The sequence below is a fragment of the Rhinoraja longicauda genome, chromosome 32 (assembly GCF_053455715.1).
Source record: "Rhinoraja longicauda isolate Sanriku21f chromosome 32, sRhiLon1.1, whole genome shotgun sequence".
NCBI classification, from domain to species: Eukaryota; Metazoa; Chordata; class Chondrichthyes; order Rajiformes; family Arhynchobatidae; genus Rhinoraja; species Rhinoraja longicauda.
In genome coordinates, this window is record NC_135984.1 from 2,593,960 (window position 1) to 2,619,037 (window position 25,078).

A 25,078-nucleotide genomic window follows, 5' to 3' on the forward strand; every position below is an offset into this window, starting at 1 on the left:
GCACCTGGGCAGATCAAAAGCAGAAGGAAAGGGGTGGTCACCTGAAATTGGAAAACTCAATCTTCATACTATTGTATTGAAGACCACCCAATGGAATATGAGATTGTGTTATGTTCCTTTCTTTCTCCTGATCCACCCAAGCTCCCCTGCCCCCTTTGTACAACACCTGCAAATTGTACAGAAATGGTCGACTGACCCCATGTGCAAGAGGTGCCATGTTTTGAAGCCATTTTCCAATTCCAGTCCACTCTCTAGAGAGATACAGCACGGAAACACACCCTGCAGCCCACCGGGTCCACGCCGACCAGCGTTCCCCGCACATTAACACTATCCTATTAACCTACAAACACAATTAACCTACAAACCTGTACGCCTTTGGAGTGTGGGAGGAAACCAAAGATCTCAGAGAAAACCCACGCAGATCACGGGGAGAACGTACAAACTCCATACAGACAGCAACCCTAGTCAGGATCGAACCCGAGTCTCCGGCGCTGCATTCGCTGTAAGGCAGCAACTCTACTGCCGCGCCACCGTGATCATCTTCTAGGTGTAATGATCCCAATTCCAAGCAAGCCCCAGGCTTGTACTGAATGGATCGGTACAATCCATCACAATGTCTTCACAATGCTGCCAGATTCATTGAGTTTCTCCAGTTATCGAATGGGTCGACTGGGCTTGTATTCACTGGAATTTAGAAGGATGAGAGGGGATCTTATAGAAACATATAAAATTCTTAAGAGATTACACAGGCTAGATGCAGGAAGAATGTTCCTGGTGTTGGTGGTGTCCTGAATCAGGGGTCACGGTTTAACAATAAGGGGGAGGCCATTTAGGACTGAGATGAGGAAAAACCTTTTCACCCTGAGAGTTGTGAATCTGTGGAATTCTCTGCCACAGGAGGCAGTGGAGGCCAATTCACTGGATGTATTCAAGAGAGAGTTAGATATAGCTCTTAGGGCTAACAGAATCAAGGGATATGGGGAGAAGGCAGGAACGGGGTACTGATTGTGGATGATCAGCCATGATCATATTGAATGGCGGTGCTGGCTCGAAGGGCCGAATGGCCTACTCCTGCACCTACTTTCTATGTTTCTATGTACCGACCTTGTTGACCAGATCCCGGGCCATGCTCCTCTCCTATCGGCCACGCTCCTCGCCACTGGCGTCCATTGTTGCCAGCTCAATCCTCCTGGTCATGTCTAGGCGTGCTCCCCGCTCCAGGCTGCGGTCCACAGCGTTCTTGTAGCCGGGGGCCATCACGGCAGCTTCCCCGGTGGGCCACGGAGCGCCGGGTCTTGCGTTCGGCCGCAGGGGGGCCGGCTCGGCGGCTCTGGGAGATTCCCGACATGGGTTGGATTTGTGGGAAGGACGTATCTGGGCAATCTTCCACGGCGTCGGATTGATGCCTGTGTTGTAGCTGTGCTGGAATGGCTTGGCTAAGAGTGTCATTTGGTCTTAAACAAACTATTCTGTGGCTTTGGATTTCCTTACTGGCAGAGCTGGCAAGTTAGACCAAGATTTACAGCAGATTATTGATGCCTTACACCAAAATTCCTGCAAATCTCTACAGAATGCAAAATGTAGACGCAAACTAAAATCAATAGCAACTGAGGAAACTGACAGACATGAATTATTGATTTTGTGAATCTTGTTGAAGAGAATCCGATAACATCAAACTATTATTTATATCCATTAGGCACAGCATGGTTAAGAAAATGCTGCAGAGTGTGTTTTCATTTCTTTGTGTAACTTATACTGAAGCTCTACAGGTGCATTCACATGTACAGACAGCACACCTGAGCACTGAGTTATACGGCAGAAGTTGCCATAACACACCAGACGCATGGAAACATCTGCATCCAACTCTGAACTAACATATATGTGGTCAACCCACATGGTGTGTTACACCATAGGAGCAGAATTAAGCCATTTGATCCATCAGGTCCACTCCGCCATTCGATCTTGGCTGATCTATATTTCCTTCTCGACCCCATTCTCCTGCCTTCTCCCCATAGTCCTTGATCCCCGTAATCATGAAGAAACTGTCAATCTCTGCTTAAAAACTACCCAATGACTTGGCCATCTAGTTGGCAATGAATTCCACAGTTTCACCACCCTCCTGCTAAAGAAATTCTTGCTCATCTCCATTCTAAAGTTACGTTCTTTTATTCTGAGGCTGTGCCCTCTGGTCCTAGACTCTCCCACTCTGGAAACATCCTCTCCACATCCACTCTATGCCGGCCTTCCATTATTCGCATCAGGACAGTGAAATGACAATGAGCATCTCTCTGACAAACTTAGTTGGATGGATGAAGGAACATGGTGAAAATGGTCTGTCCTTTGGGCTGAAAATTGGCATTAACCCATATGTGATGCTGTTGCTTTGAGAAGTTCCCTGGAAATTCCAGGTTGACTATTTAATGATGATTTAGATCACGATTTCACAAATTTGCTCCGAAATCTGACAAAGGGGAAATCACACAATCCACAAAGTTTATTAACTGATAAGTCCGTGATGGAATGAGAAATCTTTTCAGTGGAATTCTTCATTCAAATCTTGGTCCAAAGTCTTGTGGGTTCAGACAAATCAAGTGTTCATTCATGCATCAGGGGTTATGGGGAGAAGGCAGGAGAATGGGGTTGGGAGGGAAAGATAGATCAGCCATGATTGAATGGTGGAATAGACTTGATGGGCCGAATGGCTTAATTCTGCTCTTATAACTAATGAACTTATGAAGCTGGTTGAGCACGCATGGTGAGAGGTCTGCCGCTTAAAAATGTTTTCAAGAGAGAGTTAGATTTAGCTCTTAGGGCCAAGGGAATCAAGGGATACGGGGAAAAACGGGGTACTCATTTTGGATGATCAGCCATGATCATATTGAATGGCGGTGCTGGCACGAAGGGCCGAATGGCCTGCTTCTGCACCTATTTTCTAAGCCTTTGATAGTGATTTCAGATTTCTACAAACTTAAGTATAATGGAATATCTCATCAGTTCCTTTTGAGTCTATCCACCAATCTATAAATCTATACTTTTAAGCAGTGGTTCTTAGTCAAGAATGGCTTGTTTCCATGTTTGAGTTGCCAGGAGGCAGATGATGTCTATGTGGGATTCATAGACGCTGGGATAGGCGGTGCTTTTCTGAGCAGAAGGATGGTTTGTTCGGAAGGTTCTCTATTCGTTCCACTGTTTATATTTGGCTCTGCATGCTCCTGAAGAGATCTGTGATGTTTAAAAGTCTTCTCCATTTTTGAATGTGCGCGGATGTTACACTTTTTCAAGCGGCTTTTCCCTTTGTTCTCCTTAATACCTCTTACCATGACAAAGCTCACAGCAGGTCCTTGTTTTGGGATTCCAGTGCTGGGTGTGCAAATGGTCAGTGCATTAGAGCTGGCTGAGTCCAACTCAAGCCTCAGGCCCAGCAAGGGCAAAATGACATTGTTCCATTTATCCTGCCAACGGACTTTGAGCATTTTGTCGAGCTGGTATTTGGGTTCGAGATGCCTTCTGCAGCTAAGCCACGTTGCTGAAGCATGCAAGAGGGCAGGAATAACTATTGCCTGAGAGATCAATTACAGTCACAATCACAATCACAATAATACTTCATTAGCCAAGTATGTTTTGCAACATGCGAGGAACCTCATTTGCCATGCAGTCATAACAATAAAAAACAACTGGACACACCAAACACATTTTAACATGAACATCCATCACAGTGATTCCTCCACTATCCTCACTGTGATGGAAGGTTCAATCTCTCGCTCCTTTGTCCTCCAGCGGTCGGGGGCCTCTCACCTTCCGTTGACGGGACGATCTTGACTCCCATAGCTGACGGCGGGCCTTCCTCGTCTGGGCGATCCAGCTCCTGCATCGGGGGGGGGGGGGGGGGGAATTTCAGCTCCCCCGTGCCAGGCGATCTGCCCCGGGTCAGGACCAGTCGAACATCGTGCGGCTTTAGGAGCTCCCGACCAGTCTCAAGCCGAGACTGCGAGCTCCTTTGGACAGGTGCTTGGAAAGGATAGGTTTTGAGGGTTGTGGGTCAAGCAAGCATGGGCAGATGAATGAATGAATCAATGAATGATACTTTATTGTTACATGTCACAAGTCATAGTGATTTTTTAGATTTAGATTTAGATTTAGAGATACAGCGCGGAAACAGGCCCTTCAGCCCACCGAGTCCGCGCCGCCCAGCGATCCCCGCACATTAACACTATCCTAAACACACTAGGGACAATTTTTACATATTACCCAGTCATTTAACCTACATACCTGTACGTCTTTGGAGTGTGGGAGGAAACCGAAGATCTCGGAGAAAACCCACGCAGGTCACGGGTGGAACGTACAAACTCCGTACAGACGGCGCCCGTAGTCAGGATCGAACCTGAGTCTCCGGCACTGCATTCGCTGTAAGGCAGCAACTCTACCGCTGCGCCACTGGTATTCTTTTGTTTTTCATACCCATGGTATACAAAGAGTTACCACATAAAGGGCGCCGACAAAGTTACAAGAATTCCGCTTTAACACAAACCATTTTTAACACATTTCATTTGTGGTCCTGGGACTAGTGTAGATGGGGCATGTTGGCCGGTGTGGGCAAGTTGGGCCAAAGGGCCTGTTTCTATGTGGCATGACTCTATGACTCTATGTCACTGCTGCTGGGTTTGTGGTGTGGATCTACCAAGCCTCTTTTCTTCAGGCAGCCGGAGGCTCTGCTGGTGGACTGGAGGCACTGGTGGATTCAGGAGAGGTGGCTCCCAAGGTCGACATTTTCCTGGGTCTCTTTGTTGTTTGTGTTTGTTGAGGCCAATATTATGCAATGGAGAAAACTGTTGCCAGTTGTTTGCCTCACAAATACTTAGTGTAGGATCCATTCTCCTGAAAGCTTTGATGGGCAAGTCAACAATACTTGGAGCTTGGCCGTAGATTGTGCACATGAGCAAGTGCTTTCCATGTTCTGAAGCTGTGACTGAGATTTGAACAACTCCAGAGACGGACAGGTTTACAGATCAATTGGCTTTGGTAAAATTATAAATTGTTCCTAGTGTGTAGGATAGAGCTAGTGTATGAATTGATCGCTGGTCAGCACGGACTCGGTGGGCCGAAGGGCCTGTTTCCGCGCTATATCTCTAAAGTCTAAAAAGTCTAAAAGACCTTGGAGTGGAAGAGACAAATCTATGACCGAAACTGTATTCAGTACACCAGTTATGATTAATATAGTTTTGCTATGACCTTGCTACACTTATGTTATACGCTCCAGCCAATAATGCAAAGTGTTTTCTTAATCATTTTATCGACCGGTTGGGTCACCTTCATAGTTCTGTGGACAAGCACTCCAAGATCCCTCCCTTCCTCCAACTTCCTGGAAGCTGATCATTTATTCTCTTGTCTTTTGTCTTGTCTGTTCTTCCTCTCGTGCATCTACAGATTGCATTTAACTTGTTGCTCCATTCCCGACATAACCTGCCCATTGGAGTCCACGGATTTCCTCCCCCATCATCAAACACATAGCTGTTTTGGCAAAAAGTGCATTTTATGAACATGTTCATCGCATATAGGTCTAATTTATTAATATATATCAGAAAAGAAAGGGCCAGTTTCTGTGCTGTACTGTTCTACAGTATGCCCCATGTTCTGTGAATGCTCAATACCACCCTTCGAATGCGCTCATCTGTTCAAGAATTTGGGCCGCACAGCGGTAGAGTTGCTGCCTTTCAGCGCCAGAGACCTGGGTTCGATCCTTGCTAGGGGTGCTGTCTGTATGGAGTTTGTACATTCTCCCCGTGACCTGTGTAGGTTTTCTCCAAGAACTTCGGTTTCCTTCCACACTCCAAAGGCGTACATGTTTGTAGGTTAATTGGCTTGGTATAAATGTAAAACTTGTCCCTAGTGTGTGTAGGATAGTGTTAATGAGCGGGCATTGCTGGTCGGTGTGGACTCATTGGGCCGAAGGGCCTGTTTCTGCGCTGTATCTCTAAACTAAAATAAACTAAACTAAAAATCATTAGCATCAAATCTATTTTCTGGACTAATTCCCACATTTTCTCTGTAGTTCAGAAATCAATCTGAGTCAAATTTTAACAATGCACAACTCCCTAAAGAAAACTCCCTCATTGAAACCTTAAATACTCCATCATTTATCCTGCCAACACTCCAGTTCACCTTTCTCTCTCAAGGAAGCATCCTCACACTATTTACTTGGTCATGCCCCTCAGAAACTAAGGAGAATCAGATCATCTCTCCTTCCAAACCTAGACAGTCTGGGCCGTTTTCAATATGACAGCTGTCAACCCTCAAATCTAATCTATGAATGGTGGGTGGTAACTGCAGTGTGGGTTCAATGGAATCAGCAGATTCACCCAGTTGTGAAAGGCTTAATAGCCGCAAATAACCACACGTGAGAAATGGGCGCTTGGTTGAGGAAGTGCTGGCAACTTTAACCCAGAATGCGTCAGTATCTTCGGGAGAGGGGAGAAGAAAATGTGGAAAAATAACAATCAAGAATGCCTAAACTCAGAATGTGTTCCTGCCCTCGAGCGGTCAGTGGCAGCCTGACACTCCCACCAGCATTCGGGTGACAAAAGCTTTGCACATAATAGGAAATAACATTGTGCATTACAAAGTGAATCTGCTAAAGTCACGATACTCCAGATTCGATGATGCATGGTGTAAGTAATAAAGGAAAAACAAAGGAATTGGCTGTGGGCCAAGAACTGGCATTATCTCCTGATCTGGGAAGCCAAGTGGCTCCTTATTGGATGAGTAAACTGATATGATCTTCTTTCCCACAAGGTCCAATTTATCATTCCTTTTTGTCCAATTGAAACCTCACTTACATAACATACATGTTAATACTTCATTCTCCAGATGCACAATGACATGCTTCACATTCAGGAATTTAAAATTAATTCACCAGCAAAACAGCAAGACCACTGGATGTAGAATGGCGTTGATATGTGTGTTTAGTCTCGCAATGTATTGACACCTAATGAATAGAGATATTTCTTTAGTGCATTGAGCCGCCATTATCAACCAATATCTGCGTGGATTAATGTAACAGGAAGATGGAGTTGAGCAAATGGAGGCAGAAGATGAAACCAGATTTGGCAAATTGGCAAATGTGTGGTATCTCAGCTGCACGTACGCAGAGAGGAAGGCTCTTCAGCCAGTCCATAGAGCTCAGAGGACCATCGGAACACAGCTACCATCCTTGGAGGGCATCTACAACACACGATGCCTCAGAAAAGCTACCAGCATCCACAAAGACTCTTCTTTGGGGAGGTTGCAACAGTCTGTTCGAACTTCTACCATCGGGCAGACGATACAAGGCCTTCTACGCCCGCACCTCCAGACTCAGGAACAGCTTCATCCCCAGGGCCACAGCTGCTATGAACCGGTCCTGCTGAGCCGGATGGTCACATCGCACAGCGAACCGGCACAGATCTACTTGCACTTTATTCTGTTTTAAAACTGTTCCAATTTGTTGCATTGGGTTGTTTAAATTAATACTGACTAGCTAATTAATTTATTGCATCGTATGGGAGGCGCATTCCCAATCTCGTTGTATCCCTGTACAATGACAATAAAGATATATAAGGTTGCGAGTCATGGGAATAAGGTGGCAATGAAGCAAGGTCGTGTGCTTTTCACGATTCCTTGGACAACCTATTGGAACATAAATGCAGAAAATGCTTCTTCTGTTCCATCGGAAGCTAACAAAGACTAAAGAAAGAATGGCAAACATTGGAGAACGTTTTAATTCTGATTTACTTTCTTTATTCTCCCAATTAAAATACTTTAAAAAAAAATCAATTAAGTCCTAAGTAGGTGATTTGTCAGTGTTGTCTTGAGTCCAAATATTTAAAAAATGGAATCTGGATTAAACCATGCAGCCATTTTGTGGTTCCCTGTTCTACTCCAACTCATTCTCAGCCTCTTACATCTTTTCTCAAAAGCCCAGCTTATTCACATCAATGAGCACAACTTTTGTAAAAAATAATAATATCATTAAATGGCCAGAGTCCAGATCCCCAGCGATCGAAATCCTGATATTATATATTTTATATTGTTTTTTCTTTTGGCGTCAGTGGTCTGTGTCGATTCAGATGCCATTCACACAGCCCTGCAGTTGCATAAGAATTCTGATCATGGTTCGAATGTCCCACTGCCTCAGATTTCACGCTGAAACGTTAACAAGAACTGACACAGGAGATTACAAGCAGACAGTTGGAAATTCCAGGTCTTTGTGCAATATGGACTTGCGCCAGCACTGTGATCAACTGCAACCCACAGAGGGTAAGAGAGAGAGAGAGAATGGGAGAGAGAGACAGAGAGAGAGACAGAGAGCGAGAGGGAGAGAGAGAGGGAGAGAGAGACTGAGAGAACGTGATCAAAAGAGATAGTGTGAGAGAGAGAGAGAGAGCTGAATGTGATCGAAAGAGACACAGAGACTGAGAGAATGTGAGGAGAGAGAGAGAGAGAGAGAGAGAGAGAGAGAGAGAGAGAGAGAGAGAGAGAGAGAGAGAGAGAGAGAGAGAGAGAGAGAGAGAGAGAGAGAGAGAGAGAGAGAGAGAGAGAGAGAGAGAGAGAGAGAAAGTGAGAATGAGAGAGGGGGAGAGAGAATGTGGGAGACAGAATGTGAGAAAGAGACGATAGACAAAGAAACAGAACGATAGAATATGAGAGAGAGAGAGAGAGAGAGAGAGGATGTGTGAATGAGAGAGAGAGAATATGAGACATAGAGAGAGGATGTGTGTGAGAAGAATGTGAGAAAAAGAGAGAGTGAGAGAGAGAGAATGTGAGAAAGAAGGAAGACAAAGAAACAGAGAAAGATCGAATATGTGAGAGAGAGAGAATGTGAGAGAGGAAGAGAGAGAGAGCAAGAGAGAGAATAAGAGAACAAGAGAGGGAGTGCTTTCCACTTGAAGGAAAGATCTCTTTGCAAGAAGAGGCACAGGAAGGGGTGTCCAGTCTGGCTGTTACTCAACTTGAAGGCTTCGTTCAACGCAGGGCATAGAGGGCATTTAGTTGTTCTGACCCCTTCCCAGCTGCAGTCCCTCAGGCATTGTGGGGGTGCTGACAGCCAGGCAGAGCGTACATCTGTCTGTGGACCAGTTATGGTTAGTGCACATCCCTTAAGGACATCGTGAACCTGTAGCTGATAGAAGGTCAAAATTCACCTTCAAAGCTTTGAAATTCAGGACTGTTATCCACGTTAGTCTATACAAATGTTACAGTGCACCACGTTTGCCTATTTTTATACGATCGCACTTTTTAATGGAACTGAAATAAATTCACATGTCCACTTGTGAAATTCTTGTTGAATTTGAAGTTTATTTTGAGCTTTGTAGTGGATGTAAGAGAGGTGAGAGCAGAACAAGGTGTAACCATTGAAAACTATTGAGTACTTGTGAAGCAATAGACAATAGACAATAGGTGCAGGAGGAGGCCATTCGGCCCTTCGAGCCAGCACCGCCATTCAATGTGATCATGGCTGATCATTCTCAATCAGTACCCCGTTCCTGCCTTCTCCCCATACCCCCTGACTCTGCTATCCTTAAGAGCTCTATCTAGCTCTCTCTTGAATGCATTCAGACAATTGGCCTCCACTGCCTTCTGAGGCAGAGAATTTCACAGATTCACAACTCTCTGACTGAATTTTTTTTTCCTCATCTCAGTTCTAAATGGCCTACCCCTTATTCTTAAACTGTGGCCCCTTGTTCTGGACTCCCCCAACATTGGGAACATGTTTCCTGCCTCTAACGTGTCCAACCCCTTAATAATCTTATACGTTTCGATAAGATCTCCTCTCATCCTTCTAAATTCCAGTGAAGCACAGGTCGGAAACAAAAAAAAAGCACTTGTTCCACAGCTACTCATGGTTGGTAGAGCACGGATTAAGTGCTGTACCAGAGGAAAACTCCTTGTAACCATCCCATCGAACATCATCAGGCACAGTATGGTTTAGATACATCAAGCTGGAAAGGGTACAGAGAAGATTTACGAGGATGTTGCCAGGACTCAAGGGTCTGAGCTATAGGGAGAGGTTGAGCAGGCTGGGACTCTATTCCTTGGAGTGCAGGAGAATGAAGGGTGACCTTGGGGAGGTGTATATAATCATGAGAGGAATAGATAAGATGGATGCACAGAGTCTTTTGCCCGGGCTAGGGGAATCGAGGACCAGAGGACGTAGGTTTAAGGTGAAGGGGAAAAATTTAATAGGAATCTGAGGGGTAACGTTTTCACACAAGGGTGATGGGTGGACTGAGCTGCCACAGGAGGTAGTTGAGGCAGAGACTGTCACAATGTTTAAGAAACAGTTAGACAGGTACATGGATAGGACAGGTTTGGAGGGATATGGGCCAAACACAGGCAGGTGGGACTAGTGTAGCTGGAACATGTTGGCCGGTGTGGGCAAGTTGGGCTGAAGGGCCTGTTTCCATGCTCTATGATTCTAAGGCTCTATGACTAAAACACAATGTCTACTCTCCCATTAAGGATATCCAGGGCTGGTACTGCAAAGGTGCAACATAAACGTATCTCTATTCTGTCCTTGAAGTGTAGGAAAAAAAACTGGAGATGCTGGTTTAAATCGAAGGTAGACACAAAATGCTGGAGTAACTCAGCGGGTCAGGCAGCATCTCTGGAGAGAAGGAATGGGTGACGTTTCGGGTCGAGACCCATTTTCAGACTGATGTCAGGGCAGGAGGCAGGACAAAGTCCCACAATGTCCACAAAGTCCCCCCCCCCTCCCCTGACATCAGTCTGAACAAGGGTCTCGACCCATAATGTCACCCATTCCTTCTCTCCAGAGATGCTGCCTGACCCGCTGAGTTACTCCAGCATTTTGTGTCTATCTTCTATTCTGCGCTTCATACTCTCGTAGGACAGGTAAAGGACAAGTTAGACACAGAGTAGAATTTCCTCTACACAGATCCTTTTTCTATTCCACACCAGTTACAGTGCATTTCAGATGCGGAATAAAGCTCCCTTTGTACATCACAGCACGCGTTTAGATATTGTAGTTTGCAGTGACAGACTCTGCCTGGTTGCTGCACACCATGCCAACGACCAACTCACCTGTGGGCCCACCACTTAACAGGCCCAGAGACCTTGAGCAAAGATTCCTTTCAAATCTGTGGGGCACCTTACGAAAAATGTGCAGCTTAGTTTAGATACACAGCGTGGAAACAGGCCCTCTGGCCCACCGAGCCCACGCCGAGCAGTTAACTTTTTCAGTCAGAGTTGTGAATCTGTGGAATTCTCTGCCTCAGAAGGCAGTGGAGGCCAATTCTCTGAATGCATTCAAGAGAGAGCTAGATAGAGCTCTTAAGGATAGCGGAATCAGGGGGTATGGGGAGAAGGCAGGAACGGGGTACTGATTGAGAATGATCAGCCATGATCACATTGAATGGCGGTGCTGGCTCGAAGGGCCGAATGGCCTCCTCCTGCACCTATTGTCTATTGTTTATTGAGCAGCGATTCCCATACACGAACACTATCCTACACACACGAGGAACAATTTACAATTTTTACAGAAGCCAATTAACCTACAATCCTGTACGTCTTTGGAGTGTGGGAGGAAACCGGAGCAACCGGGGAAAACCGATGCAGTTAAGGGGAGAACGTACAAACTTTGCACAGATAGCACCTGTGGTCAGGATCGAACCCAGGTGTCTGTCGCTGTAAGGCAGCAACTCTACCGTCGCTACCTACAACTGTGGTGTAGTAACTTAATCTGAAGTGTACTTGTTGCTTTGTGGCTGATGAGGTCAATACTATCATGAACAGCTGTGCCACACAGTTAGCAATGGCATCGGTGTGTGTACCATGCTACAGGTTGTGCGGAATATCCACTGCTACAATAATTTGTTTTCCTTGACACACCTTGTCGGAGTGAATTTTACATGACAGTCCAAGAGAGAAGCATGCAAGAAGCAATGATGTTGTGGGCCGAAGGGTCTGTAGCTGTGCTGTCCCATTCTATGTTCTATGTCAGGGTGTATACCTACTGTGTGAGTCTGTTTTGTAGGGTGAGGTTGATGAGTATGTGACATAGTGAAAGCGTTGCAAAAATGAAGAGTGGTTCAAGGCAAGATGGCAAAACACAAACGGCACACGTGGGTAAATGTGTCAGAACGCACGAGGTTTTTGGCATTGAATGTGTTGGAAGGAACTGCAGATGCTGGTTTAAACCGAAGATAGGCACAAAATACTGGAGTTCTTCAAAGCAAATAATACTGCGGAAGTTAGATTGACCAGCAGTTCCAGCGGCACAGTGGTGCAGCGGTAGATTTGCTGCCTCACAGCGCCAGAGACCAGGGTTCGATCCTGACTACGGGTGCTGTCTGTATAGAGTTTGTACGTTCTCCCTGTGACCGCTTTGGTTTTCTCCGGGTGCTCCGGTTTCCTCCTGCACTCCAAAGACGTACAGATTTGTAGGTTAATTGGCTTCTGTGGGAGGCCGAAGGGCCTGTTTCTACACTGTGTCTCTTAACTAAACTCAACTCAACCATATGTTGGAAAATGGAATAAATATAGATGGGTTCTTGATAGTTAACCTGTTCTTGATGGATCGGGGCCTGTTTCTGTGCTGAGTGACTCTATGAATAGGTTACTCGTTCCCTTGAACCTGCTCCACCATACAATAATATAAAAGGTGATCTTACTGTAATCTCAACTCCATGGTCTTGTCAGTCCAAGTATGTCCCTTGCTTATGAAGAATTGGCTATTTCTGCCTCAAAAATATTTAAAGATTCTGTTTCCATCGCCTTTGAGAGAGCGCGATCCAAAGATTCACCCCCCTATGAGAGATAAAAATTGCAAATTAATTCCATCTTAAATGAATCTGTCTGTCTATCTATCTACCTATCTTTCTATCTTGAACTGACCTGGACAAACCTTAATCCCACCTCAGCTACAAGCAAGATAGGCCATATCTTGGACTATCATGGACTTGCTAACTAACTGTATTTTTGCACTAATATCTTGCACGCTTTTTATTTTGCACTATCTTTTATATGTTTCTGTGTTCTACCTGTACATGTATCTGTGGTACAAGCAAGACTTTCATGGTACCTGTACCTAGGGTCGCCAACTGTCCCGTATTAGCTGGGACATCCTGTATTTTGGGCTAAATTAGTTTGTCCCGTACGGGACCGCCCTTGTCCCATATTAGTAGGGTTGCCAACTTCCTCACTCCCAAATAAGTGACAACGGGTGATGTCACCGCCCCGCGCCCCACGTGACCTCACCCAGCCAGCTCCATTGTGCTCCAACCAATTGCACAACCCGCCGCCCGGGCCTGGCGGCCGCCATTGAGGAGCACGTGGCCGCTGGCTGGGTGAGGTCACGTGGGGCGCGGGGCGGTGATGTCACCTTGTCCTGTATTTGAGAGTGAAGAAGTTGGCAACCCTACCTGTACTTCACTGTACTTGTGCACACGACAATAAACTTGACTTTATTCAAGAAATAATTAGGTTAGTTCTTCCAGCTATTGCAGATGTTTTCCCCATGAGATAGTAGATCTAATCCTAGTTCATTCCCAACACACTGCAACACCCCAACATTTTGTAAATCACACAGTTATCCAACTTTGAGAGATCCCAACTTACAAATCCCAACTTATGGGATTCTGCTGCAGAAATTGTCTTTGATAGAAAATATGAATTGTCTAAGCATTAAAATTTCTGTGCATTAAAATTTCCATCCTTCTTTTCACAATGACTCTTAAATTTGTACTGTGATCAGAGGAAACCACCAAGCTTTATTTGTTTATTTTATGTTTATATTAACCCGCTCCATGCGTAAACATTCCATCAGCTAATTTACCAAAAGCCCACTTTTCAAGTGTAATCAAAACGATAACTTCCTCATTACAGTAAAACTAAATGGATAAGCAAATTAATTTGGCACCTTATACAACCACAGAATATCCCCAAGTGCTTTACTGCCAATTAAGTCATTTTGAACTGCCTTCACAATTATCATAAAGAAAGTATGACAACCAATTAATGCATAACAAGGTCCCACAAACTGCAACATAATGACCAGATGATCTGTTTTTAGTGACATCCCTTGAGGGATTGTGATTGATCAGGGTGTGTACAATCTCCTGTGAAGGAAGAATCATGCCACGTGTTATTAAACTTGGCTCCATATTCCTCTTTCTATGAGTGTCTGTGTGTATGTGTGTGCGTGCATGTGTGTGTATGTATGTGTGTGCTTACACATGTGGGCGTGTGTGATTGTGTGTGTGTGTGTGTGTGTGTGTGTGTGTGTGTGTGTGTGTGTGTGTGTGTGTGTGTGTGTGTGTGTGTGTGTGTGTGCATGTGGTGCTTATGTGTGTGTGTGTGTATGTGTGTGTGTGTGTGTATTTGTGTGTGTGTGTGTATGTCTGTGTATGTGTGTCTGTCCGTCTGTCTGTGTGTATGTGTACATGTATGTATGTGTGCGTGTGTATGTGTGTGTGTGCTTATGTGTGTGTGTGTGTATGTCTGTGTATGTGTGTGTGTGTGTGTCTGTGTGTGCGTGTGTGTCTGTCTGTCTGTGTGTATGTGTGTGTGTGTACGTGTATATGTGTGTGTGTGTGTGTTTATGTGTGCGTGTGTGCGTGTGTGTGGGCGTATGTATGTGTGTGTATGTGTGTGTGCGTGTGTGTGTGTGTGCTCACAGGAAGTCAAGTCCTGTTTAAATATGGCACTCAGTCAATGCGGCACGCTCGGACACACACACAAGCACACACACACACACACACACACACAAGCACACACACACTCGCACACACCCACAGGAGTACTTCACACACCCATTCATTCACCCATCCAGACAGAGGCACAATCACTTACACACATCCACTGGCAGGTACACTTGTGCACACACACATTCACTGGCTGAGATCAGCATGTGAGTAAGGTTGACTTGCTATGGGAGACTGCTTGGTTGACCGGGTTTGTGTGAAGGCAAGTGTTCTTTACGTCACATTTGAATAGCTTCCTGCTTGCAGATGCAACAATGGAACAGGTTGTGGGAACCCAGCGAGAATTTGCAATCATTTGCTGAAAGATTTTTGTTCTCCAGATACAGGCCTTTAATGCCGGACATGTTGCTGGCTAGAAGTCCTGACAAGCAATTCACTCCAGTTTACAATTAAATTTCTTACAATTAAAATCTGCCTTCTCAAAGAACTGTAAGATTATAAATTGAGGAGGATTAGTTGGAAATGGATTCTGTAATCCTGCCTTTGTAACTGAAACAGATGACTTTATTTAGCGGTTTAAGCTTTATGTAAGTAATTTTCTTGGTGGGAGTATGGGAATTACTTTGTTCTAAAGCACACTTACTCCACTGTCTACAGTAATATTTAACTTTGCAAGGAGGGGGAGGATTTCCATTTGGTGAACAGACTTACATAGAAACATAGAAAATAGAAATTAGGTGCAGGAGGAGGCCATTTGGCCCTTCGAGCCAGCACCGCCATTCATTGTGATCATGGCTGATCATCCACAATCGGTAACCCGTGCCTGCCTTCTCCCCATTTCCCTTGATTCCACTAGCCCCAAGAGCTCTATCTAACTCTCTTTTAAATTCATGCCCTCCTCCTGCACCTATTGTCTATTGAATGGCCAGGGTGCGACTCGTCCTTGATTATGCTGCTGGCCTTGCTGAGGCAGCATGAGGTACAAATAGAGTCAATGGAAGGGAGGTTGGTTTGTGTGATCTTCTGGGCAGCGCCCACAATTCGCTGCAATTTCTTGCAGTCTTGGATGGAGCTGTTCCCAAACTATGTTGGGAAGCATCCTTGTAAAATGCTTTCTAAGGTGCATGTCCTGGGGCAGGCTAGTTCCAGGCAGCAGGGCTGTGTGTTCACACTGTACCTCAGCCAAGCACGGTGATCAATGTCCCATGGGATCGTCCGGCTGAAGCGGAATTGTTCTCCAAGTTGCAAGCGGGCAGATTGCAACAAAACCAACTTCCTGACTCCTGTTTGCTCTCCGCAGTTTGGGGTCAAGTCCAACGCTAAATCTTTCATGACAATCAGTCAACTTTGACTCGGAAGGCAAAATCTTATTCGGGAATTGAAATTAGCCCCGGGGAAGTGAAGAAAATATATTGGCATATTAATAATCTTCCAGCCACTTTTCTTTCCCTTCAAGAAATTTCAGCTTAAGAAATTTAGAAAATCTGAGCATTCTCATATCTTAAAAGGGTGAACAAAATGTGCTGTACCCCAATATAGTTTTCTCTCACTAAGCTCAGCAACTTTGAATGCTAAATAATCATGTTAGTCAAAACAATAGACAATAGACAATAGGTGCAGGAGGAGGCCATTCGGCCCTTCGAGCCAGCACCGCCATTCAATGTGATCATGGCTGATCATTCTCAATCAGTACCCCGTTCCTGCCTTCTCTCCATACCCCCTGACTCCGCTATCCTTAAGAGCTCTATCTACCATGAATACTTGGAATAGAACATTAGACAATATTTGAACACGGTTAACTGTACATAACCTTCAAATGAATAAAGGCACTGGTATTCTTGGGATGGATGATAGTCCTTGCTTATAATAGCAAGGCATGTAAAGGTAATTTCCTTATGGAATCAATTTGATCTCCCATGGACCAATCTGTAAATCCAACTGTGCCAGGTCCAGATCCTCACGCAAATTGTTTCCTTCCCTCACTGGCCTCTGGGGAGAGCTCATCACAAACATTGTTCTCGTTCCCACGGTTCAATTGCAAATCATTAACGGAATGCAAAGGAAAAAGTGCTCATCAGCCTCTTTGAGGGATTCCCAGAGTACCTCAGGCAGTCTATTGTACCATTTGCCCACTTAGCTTGCTTCTGGGTGCCTTGTACATTTTTCTTCAGTTTAACTCTGCAAAGAGGTATCTCAACACGTGTTGGAGGAGCAGTTTTGATCAGTTTGGCCCATTAATTATAAAGGGACATGGTGAACGGAGAACACAGCTCAGCTGGTTGATGCAAGTATTCATGTCTCGGAAGGAACTGCAGATGCTGGTTTAAGACTGAAGATAGATGCAAAATGCTGGAGTAACTCAGCTGGTCAGGCAGCATCTCTGGAGAAAAGGAGTAGGTGATGTTTCGGGGGGATATACTACTTGGAAAGTCTGAAGAAGGATTCCGACCTGAAACGTCCACAACCCCTTCTCTCCAGAGATGCTGCCTGACCTGCTGAGTTACTCCAGCATTTTGTGCCTAGACAAGTAATTATGTTCCACATGTGTATCCTATTACCTCACATCTCCATTTGCTTTGCATAAGGTCATGAAGTTCTATGTTGCATGACGTTCTATGTTACACGTGTTCTATGTTGCATGAAGTTCTATGTTTTACGTGTGGAAGTCTTGTCCTGGCCAATATTTATGTTCTATGTTGCACATGTTCTATGTTGCATTAAGTTCTATGTTGCACGTGTTCTATGTTGCACGTGTTCTATGTTGCATGAAGTTCTATGTTGCACGTGTTCTATGTTGCACGTGTTCTATGTTGCATGAAGTTCTATGTTGCATGACGTTCTATGTTGCACGTGTGGAACTCTTGTCCTGCCCAATATCTGCCTTGCAATCAACATCAGAAAGTGCTTGTTCACCCGCCCAGCATTTATGGAAGTTTGGGGATTAGATTGCCTGGCAGGTTTCTAGATTACAATGAGTCATAGAGTCATATAGCATGGAAACAGGCCCTTCACCCCAACTTGCCCACACCGACCAACATGCCCCATCTAAACATCCCACCTGCCTGTATTTGGCTCATTTCTCTCTAAACCTATGCTATCCATGTACCTGCCCAAATGTTTCTTAAACAATGTAATAGTCCCTGCCTCAACCACCTCCACTGGCAGCTTGTTCCATGTACCTACCACCCTTTGAGTAAAAAAAGTTGCCCTTCAGTTTCCTATTAAATCTTTCCCCCTCACCTTAAAACTTATGGTTCAAAATATTCCTTCATGTCTCTTGAGATTGGGGCAGCACAGTGGTGCAGCAGTAAAGTTGCTGTCTTACAGCGCTTACAGCACCAGAGACCTGGGTTCGATTCTGACTACGGGCGCTGTCTTTACCGAGTTTGTACGTTCTCCCGTGACCTGCGTGGGTTTTCTGCTAGACCTTCAGTTTCCTCCCACACTCCAAAGACGTACAGGTTTGTAGGTTAATTGGCTTGGTATAAGTGTTAAAATTGTCCCTCGTGTGAGTAGGGTAGTGTTAGTGTGTGGGGAATCGCTGGTCGGTGCAGACTCGATGGGCTGGAGGGACTGTTTCAGTGCTGTATCTCTAAACTAAACTGAAGTAAACAGGTGCTTTACAAATGCACCCCTATCATTTATTTCTTTGTTGTGAGAAATTTCCCAAAGGTTCTGTCGCACGTTCTCTGGGGATTTGTGGATCCGTTTCCACGAGGATCTCTGTGTTGAGGTGTTTAGGTGGGGACGGCCACAAGCTTTGCTTTCTCTTTAAAGATCCCTGGCCATTTTCTTTTGGCAATAATCTTCGCAGCAGGGTCAGTATGCAGCCGTCTGCTTGCTGTGAGATTTGACTGGCAGTGGATATTGCAGCACAGGCTTTGATGTGGAACGTTATCAGGATTTATTCAAGTGCAAGATTAGGTTAATATTTCAGCTTGTATATATTATGAAAAGGGACTTAAAATATATCACAAGTGTAGTTACATTCAGAGATAAGCTCAAAGAGCTTGGTACACTAAAACATGCAGAATATGTGGCATTGAACAGGCCATTCAACCCAACCAACCTCTGCTAGTCTTTGTACTCCAATTGTGCATGCCCCAATTTTCCTTACCCCATCTCAATCAGTATATCCCTCTATACCTTGCTTTGCATTTGTTTACTCTGATTCCCCTTTGATATATAGCTAGTCTGCCTCGTCTTTTCATAAGTTCATAAGTTCATAAGTGATGTGCTGAATTAGGCCATTCGGCCCATCAAATCGGCTCCGCCATTCAATCATGGCTGATCAATCTCTCCCTCCTAACCCCATTCTCCCGCCTTCTCCTCATAAAACCTGACACCTTTTATATGGACCATTTGCTTCAAGTACTCCCTTTTGCACAGACAGACACAAAGTACTGGAACAACTCAGCGGGTCAGGCAGCATCTCTGGAGAAAAGCGACGTTTCGGGTCAGGACTCTTTTGCAGGCTGATTGTAGTAGGGAGAGAAGGGGAAAATATTGGAAGCAAAAAAATGAGCAGGACAAATCAAGGTCAGCAACAGATGACCTCAGGCGAGTAGGCTCCCTGATTGGCAGATTGTGAGAGAGGTATGAGCCCAAGGGGGAGGGTACACAGTTGTGAACTGGAGAGCTAGTTCATGGAGTTTTCTATCCAACAATCTGCCTATCAGGGAACCTCTTCACCTGAGGTATATATAATATAAGAAAATAACTGCAGATGCTGGTACAAATCGAAGGTATTTATTCACAAAATGCTGGAGTAACTCAGCAGGTCAGGCAGCATCTCAGGAGAGAAGGAATGGGTGACGTTTATGGTCGAGACCCTTCTTCAGACTGATGTCATCTGTTGCCAGCCCTGTTTGTCCTGTATTTTTGCACTTCCAGCTTTTTCCTCACTGTCTCTACTACAATCAGTCTGAAGAAGGATCTTGACCCGAAACGTCATCTATCCATTTTCTCCAGGGATGCTGCCTGACCCGCTAAGTTGCTCCAGCATTTCATGTCTATAAACAAACATCTGCAGTTCCTTTTTTTTAAATCAATCGCTATTGCAGCGTTGTTTTGTATTGCCGGAGGAAAAAATGTTTTGTGAATTTGTTATTTGACTATGGGTGACTATTTTATATTAAGAACTTCTGGCTTTGGTCTTCTCTCCAAATGGAAGCAATGTTTGGAACAATTCAGATGACAAAGACCGGCATTAAGTTCCCCACTCCTTCCCCCCCACTCCTCCCCCCCCCCCCCCCCCCCAAGACTTCTCTTAAGACAAAATGCACTTTCATCCATTCCAGATGGACATAACCTTAGATTTCCGGTAAGGATCTCATAAATCACTCTTCCAGCATCCCCATTTCCCTTTACCAATATAAGTGTGGGACAACGCGTATGGGATAACTAAAAGTCAAACAATTTTAGCACTGCCTTCCAGCTTTATCATATTGACAGCAAAGAGAAATGAACTAGTGGGAGGATCGTGTTGCAGTGCATGGGAGAGAAGAAAAGAGTCAGCAAAATTGTTTGCAGAATGGATGTAAAATCTCTCATTGAGCTGCTTGTACAACACCAAGACAGGTCTCCCTCTGCACAGAACAAGGTCTCTCCTTGTCTTGTACAGAATCTATTACCTAACCAACAAATACCAATATTATCAAGTCACTATATTACTATTTAGGGGAACTTGCTGTTTGCAAATTCACTGTTGAATATCCTCCTTTACCATAGTAGCAGCACTTACAACAAGGAGTTTGGTATTTAGGGCATCCTGAGTTGATGGATGTTACGATGGAAATGGAACCTATTTCATTCTTCTATATTAGTAGCACGCCAGGTGAGGTCTCTTCACGTCGGATCAGAAACATACCAGCAAGAATGCTTGAGATATGCTGGCGTGAACATAGAACATGGAACAGTCCGACCAGTATATTTTTTTGTGAGTGGACACACTAGTACAACTTACTGGTACATCCTCTAAAAAGTTAAAAACTAGATTTTAAATTTTGGGGAATTTTTAATATTATGAAAAATTACTAAAGTTTAAAGGTAAAATGTATTAATTAAATGGGATGGTCAGGCCCTTAAACAGCTTAAGTAGCTTGAAGCAGGATGATCTGCCACAGCCACCAACAGCAAAGAACCATATGCTTACCAGCACCAAGTACAGCACAGAACAGGCCCTTCAGCCCACAATGTTTGTGTTGAACATGATACCAATTAAACCATTCTCCTCTCTGCATGTGATCGAAGTCTCTCCACGCCCTGCATATTAATGTACCTATCTAAAAGTCTCTTGAAAGCCACTACTACCATCCCTGGCAGCATGTTCCAGGCATCCACCACTTCCCTGCACATCTCCTGTAAACTTTCCCCCTCTGATAGACAATAGACAATAGGTGCAGGAGTAGGCCATTCAGCCCTTCGAGCCAGCACCGCCATTCAATGCGATCATGGCTGATCACTCTCAATCAGTACCCCGTTCCTGCCTTCTCCCCATACCCCCTCACTCCGCTATCCTTAAGAGCTCTATCCAGCTCTCTCTTGAAAGCATCCAACGAACTGGCCTCCACTGCCTTCTGAGGCAGAGAATTCCACACCTTCACCACCCTCTGACTGAAAAAGTTCTTCCTCATCTCCGTTCTAAATGGCCTACCCCTTATTCTTAAACTGTGGCCCCTTGTTCTGGACTCCCCCAACATTGGGAACATGTTATCTGCCTCTAATGTGTCCAATCCCCTAATTATCTTATATGTTTCAATAAGATCCCCCCTCATCCTTCTAAATTCCAGTGTATACAAGCCCAATCGCTCCAGCCTTTCAACATACGACAGCCCCGCCATTCCGGGAATTAACCTAGTGAACCTACGCTGCACGCCCTCCATAGCAAGAATATCCTTCCTCAAATTTGGAGACCAAAACTGCACACAGTACTCCAGGTGCGGTCTCACCAGGGCCCGGTACAACTGATCTTCAACCTATGTTATTTAGTCTTTCACCTTTCCACCCTGGGAAAAGGTTCTGACTGCCTATGCCTCTATTAATTTAATATACTTCTATCAGGTCTCTCCTCAACTTCTGACACTCCATAAAATAATAATCATGTTTGTTCAACCTCTCTTTGTAGCTAATTCTCTCTAATCCATGCAGCATTCTCATAAATCTCTTCAGTACTTTCTCCTAACCCTCCAACCCTTCCTGTGTGGGCGACCAGAAATGCAGACAATACTCCAAGTATGGCCGAACCAAACGTTTATAAAGTTGCAACATGACTTCTCGACTCTTGTACTCAATGCCTCGATGAATGAACCAAAGGTTTACATGACGTCTGTCTCTCTTGCAATGGGCCTTCTCATGATCTCATCCAGGCAATCACAGGCAATAGATAGACACACAGTGCTGGTGTAACTCAGCGGGACAGGCAGCATCTCTGGAGATAAGAAAGGAGTGACGTTTCATGTCAGGACCCGTCTTCAGACTTCTTCACCAGTCTGAAGAAGGGTCTCGACCCGAAACCTCACCTATTCCTTCTCCCCACAGATGCTGCCGGTCCCACTGAGTTACTTCAGCTTTACGTGTCTATCTTCGGTTTAAACCAGCATCTGCAGTTCCTTTCTTACACATAAATAATCACCAAAATTATCAGCAGAAATTATCCCGATTCAGCTACAGTTTCTTCCTGGCTGTTATCAGGCAACTGACCCATCCTACCTTAACCAGAGAGCAGTGCTGAACTACTATCTACCTCATTGGTGACCCTTACACTATCTTTGATCGGACTTTACTGGCTTTATCTTGCACTAAACATTATTCCCTTATCATGTATCCATATACTGTGAATGGCTCGATTGTAATCATGTATTGTCCGCTGACTGGTTAGCACGCAACAAAAGCTTTTCATTGTACCTCGGTATATGTGACAGTAAACTGGACTGAACTGAACTAAAGGGAGTAACTCAGCAGGCCAGGCAGCGTATGGGTGACGTTTTGGGTCGAGACCCTTCTTCAGACTGGTGAAGAAGTCTGGAGGAGGCTCCCGAAACGTCACCCGTTCCTTCTCTCCTGAGATGCTGCCTGACCTGCTGAGTTACTCCAGCAGTTTGTGAAATAAATACCTTTGATTTGTACCAGCATCTGCAGTTATTTTCTTACACTACTTTGAACTAAAGGGAGAGTGGAGAGCAGATGATGCGGCAGTGGGAACTCTCTCATTCACACTAGACGTTGCGAGAGAGTTTACAAGAATAATTCAACGTGTTTTTTGAGATAATAACCATTTCACTCAGTTTTACAGAGAGTAAAACTTAAACAAATATCACATTTCAAGGAGAGCTGGTACAACTCGCTCAGAACTCCAAAGAGGAAAGTTATAAACAAACCAGACCTAAATAAATGTGGGCAGCACGGTGGCACAGCGGTAGAGTTGCTGCCTTAAAAGCCAGAGACCTGGGTTCAAACTTGACTACAGGTGCTGTCTGTACGGAGTTTGTACGTTCTCCCCGTGACCTGCGTGGGTTTTCTCTGAGTGTCCTGATTTCCTCCCCCATCCCAAAGACGTGCAAATTTGTAGGTTAATTGGCTTGGTATAAATGTAAAAATTGTCCCCATTGTACGATAGTGTTAATGTGCGGGGATCGCTGGTCGGTGCGGACTCGGTGGGCCGAAGGGCCTGTTTCCGCGCTGTATCTCTAAACTAAACTAAGAAGGTTAATCCCACTGAATTGTGCTGCCCCCTGAATACCCCATGCCACACTTCCCCAGTCCCAGAACGTGTCGCATTTACAAAATGAAACCTCTAACTTGCCTTTTATACCCTTTCGTCTCGATTCCCAAAGATGCTTCCTTAATCCATTACTGTGTAGCGACCATGGAGAATGGTCTAGGTCGTCGAACCCTCGGATTGGCCAGCGAGGTCACGTGGGAACGCGACCATGGGGATTGGTCCAGGGAAGGACATCGCTGATTGGTCAGCGATGTCATGGGTGCGTTTGGCGCCCGATTTAGTTAGTTCGTCTGAGTCTTCAAGGAAGACAGTAAGTTTATATTGGTTGTCCTGCGACTTGTTGTTTTGATTCTGTATTCGTGTATTGCGGTTGCAATAAACTTCATCTACAACTACAAGTCTCGGACTCGCCATATTGGTGACCCCGAACGTGATCTGGACGATCACCGACTGAGAAAAACCCGACGCCTCGTTGACGATGACTGAGCAGGGCACACCGGAGTCAAGCGCGGCGGACGTTCATCTTCCGTTATTTTGGACGTACGCACCGCAAGCTTGGTTTATCCACGCCGAGGCCCAATTCCATATAAAGAAGGTGTCGGATGATTCCACGAAGTATTTCTACCTCGTCAGCGCGCTATCGCCGGACACAACCAAGCGCGTGATGCGGTTCATAATAAATTCACCTGCGGAAGACAAGTATGAAACCATGAAGAAGGTATTACTGCGGACCTTCGGGTTAAAAAAGCATGGTGGTGCGGCAAAACTTCTGCACCTACCGGAGCTTGGAGACAAACTGCCTTCCGTCCTCATGGCCGAAATGATGGTGCTAGCCGGTGAGCATACGGATTGCCCGATGTTTGAGCAGGCATTCCGAGAAAAACTCCCCGAGGATGTCCGATTGCTGCTTACGGATTGTTCTTTTAAGGACCCCGAAGCATATGCAGCGAAAGCGGACGCGCTCATAGCGGGAAAAAACAAGGCAGGGGATTCCATCAACAAAGTCTCGACATCGGTGACCACGCCACAGCGACGGCAAGATGGCGCCACGTCTCCCGCCAATTCTCCGAAAGCCCGCCAAAAAGATCCGCACAAGCGCGGCTGGTGCTATTATCACCTACGATGGGGTAACGAATCCCGCAACTGCCGTTTGCCTTGTACCTTCGCGGGAAATGCCTCGGCCGATCGTACATAGGGGCAGTTACGATTGGCCAGAACCGGCGCCTCTATGTCCATGATCGATTCACGGACACAGAATTTTTGGTAGACACGGGAGCCATCGTCAGCATAGTGCCGCCGACCGACCTCGAAACCAGATCGGGTAAGACAGGCTCCACCCTCATCGCGGTGAACGGCAGCCCAATTCGCACTTTCGGTACACGGAAAATGTCCCTGGGTTTAGGCCTCCGCACGTACGAATGGCCATTCATCATAGCCGACGTCAAACAAGCGATCCTGGGCGCAGATTTTCTCTGGGCTTTTTCACTGGTTCCTGATGTCCGCGGTAACGACCTCCGACCTTCCGCCGAAGACGAGCACGTTGCTCCGACGATCGCCTCCTCGCTCAGCCCTACTGTCCAGGCCGTCGTCGCGGCCCCCGACTCGTATGCTGCGATTCTGGCCGAGTTCCCAGAGCTGCTCGTTCAACGTTTCGACGCAC